Genomic DNA, 2,506 nt, shown 5'->3' on the forward strand with positions numbered 1-2,506 from the left:
CAAAGAGTGAAAATAAGAGGCAAAAGACCATCTACTCGGCGAGTAGACGACTCTACTCAGCGAGTACACGAGGATGTTCCAGAAGATAGCTACGATTCCTGATTCAAGACGGATAACTATGCACCTACTCGGCGAGTTGGTCCTGCTACTCGCCGAGTACACCCTGTTTTGGGATATCTATAAAAACCGAATCCTTATCTAAGGGGACAACATTCCTGGCGATTTTTGAAGGTTAAGCTGCGACTAAGAGCCCTAGAAGACGCTAAGGAACCCTAAGCTTCAATCTTTTGAAGAATTCAAGCAATTAGGTTAATTCTACCACTTAGATTTAGGAATTGACTATGTTTGATTTAGTAAACCTTGTTTTTATGTTTGTTTCTACTGCAATTATGAACTAAATTCGTTTTTGTTTCTGTTTGGGGAATACCAAGGAACTCCTATGGTTTAATTATTAGTTTTTGTTTGATTGTTCATTGGTGATATATTAAATTAAGTTTGTTAAAGAACCTTATGCATTAATCACTACTATTTTCTGTTAATTGGAAGACAATTAGGTTGCATGAACATCTCTTAGTTGTTAACCTCATATGTCTATGTGAACACTAAACCATATGCTTAGAAGTAATGATTATGAAACTAAGATTAATAAGATAATAGGAAGATTAATGTGTGAGCTTGTTTGAGAACCATCAAACAAGAGGTTAATTGAATTAATAACTTAATTGACCATTACAAATCTTATTTAATCCAAATCAATAATCTAGGGAATTAATTAGTTTAAACACTTGATCACCGCTTAAATTAGTTAATTGTCTAAGGGTTAGGAGTAATGAACATGAACCTAACCATTATAATTGGTAACCAATAGCAATTAATCTACCATAGATATAAATAACCATAGGAGTGAATTGGTTGAACCTAAATAGAAACATCTTTATCAAATTTGGTGAATAGTTGTTGCTTTAGTTATTTAGTTAATTTAGTGTGCCTAAGTTTCTAGTCTTGCAAAACTAGAGAAAACCCTTTTACTTTTATTAGTTGTTTTAGTTAAAATTAGTTATTAGTTTAATTTTCCGTTCCCTGAGTTCGACACCTTACTTACTAATCTATACCACTAAAAGACAGGTTCACTGCCTTTGTGTGTTCAATTTATTAATTAAAAGTAGGGATAAAACAAGTGCATTTTACACACATCAAGTTTTTGGGGCCGTTGCCGGGGAACGGTTCTAAATAATTAATCTAATTCCTAATTTTTTCGATCCTTTGTGTGAGTTTACTTGCATAGAGTTCATTTATTGCAATTTAGTATTTAGTAATTAGGTTTTAGCATCTGTTTTAGTTTAGTATTAAATTTAGAATTTTTTTCAAAATACCACTGATACTCGCCGAGTGCAATCGCACCTACTCGGCGAGTAGCAGTTTATTTAGCAGTAAATTTTAATTTTTTTAGTACATTTTTTTTTGTTCTTTTTACGCTTTTAGTCTATTTTTTTAGGACTTTCATGACTAGAGGATCAAACACACCACTGGTACCCCCGTTTGAAGATCCCGAATCCGCATTGAAAAGGAACAAAGGAAAGGACGTGGAGAGTTCAAGTACACCAAAGAAGTCACCTTTGTCCAACTTGAAGACCGTTTTTGGGAAAAAGAAGAGCAGTAAATCAGGAGCATCTAGCGCCTCTTTGATAATCGAGGAACCAATTCAAGAAGATATCGGGTACGAGACTGAGGAAGAAGAGGAGGCAACGTACGAGCGCGAAACCGAGTCGGAGGAAGAGTTAGCGTTCACAATGGCTAACATTGATGAAATCCCCATGGGAGAATGGAAGAAAAGGATGCGCGACGACAATGGCCCGGGACTTGTGCAACCCGCAATCCCCGCGACTGCTACCTTCGAGCTAAATGGTCATATCCTAGCTTCACTCAAAGAAATACCTTTTTATGGGAAAGATCATGAAGATGCCTACAAGCATTTGGATGAAGTCAATCATGTAGCTGATTACTTCAATATTCCAAATGTAACCCGTGAGACTCAACTACTTTGTATGCTTCCGGTAACCTTCAAGGGCGTTGCTAAAGACTGGCTCAAATCACTTCCCCCTGGATCAGTCACTACTTGGGCCAAGATGAAGGAATAATTCATTGATCACTTTTGCCCACCTTCTAAGATAGCCAAGCTGAAGAAGGCCATTTCAAACTTTGAACAACAAGCTGGAGAGTCGTTATATGAAGCATGGGAGAGGTACAAGAGTCTGCTAAGAAACTGCCCACACCATGATCTAAACAGCCACCAAGAAGTCTCCATCTTCTATGATGGAGTCAATGTCACAACCCGGCAGTTGCTAGACTCGCAAGGCCCACTTACAAAGAAGCGCCCCCGGTGATTAAAGAATTGATTGAAGAATTCTCTAAACACTCTAGAGAATACCATAACCCTAGACATGATGTCACAAGGGGAGCCGCTTATGCTGCTACTGAAGACTTATCTGCGGTCATGGCTATGCTA

General features: G+C 37.7%; 1 non-coding gene across 1 annotated transcript; it reads right to left on the minus strand.

Moving 5' to 3' along the window:
• Positions 1–2,174: 2,174 nt before the first annotated feature.
• LOC145038165 (small nucleolar RNA R71) lies at positions 2,175–2,281 on the minus strand. The gene has a single exon (XR_013679229.1). It is a non-coding gene; the product is annotated as a small nucleolar RNA R71 (small nucleolar RNA).
• Between the last annotated feature and the right edge of the window lie 225 nt (positions 2,282–2,506).

The sequence above is a fragment of the Lactuca saligna genome, chromosome 3 (assembly GCF_052625555.1).
Source record: "Lactuca saligna cultivar CGN05327 chromosome 3, ASM5262555v1, whole genome shotgun sequence".
NCBI lineage: Eukaryota > Viridiplantae > Streptophyta > Magnoliopsida > Asterales > Asteraceae > Lactuca > Lactuca saligna.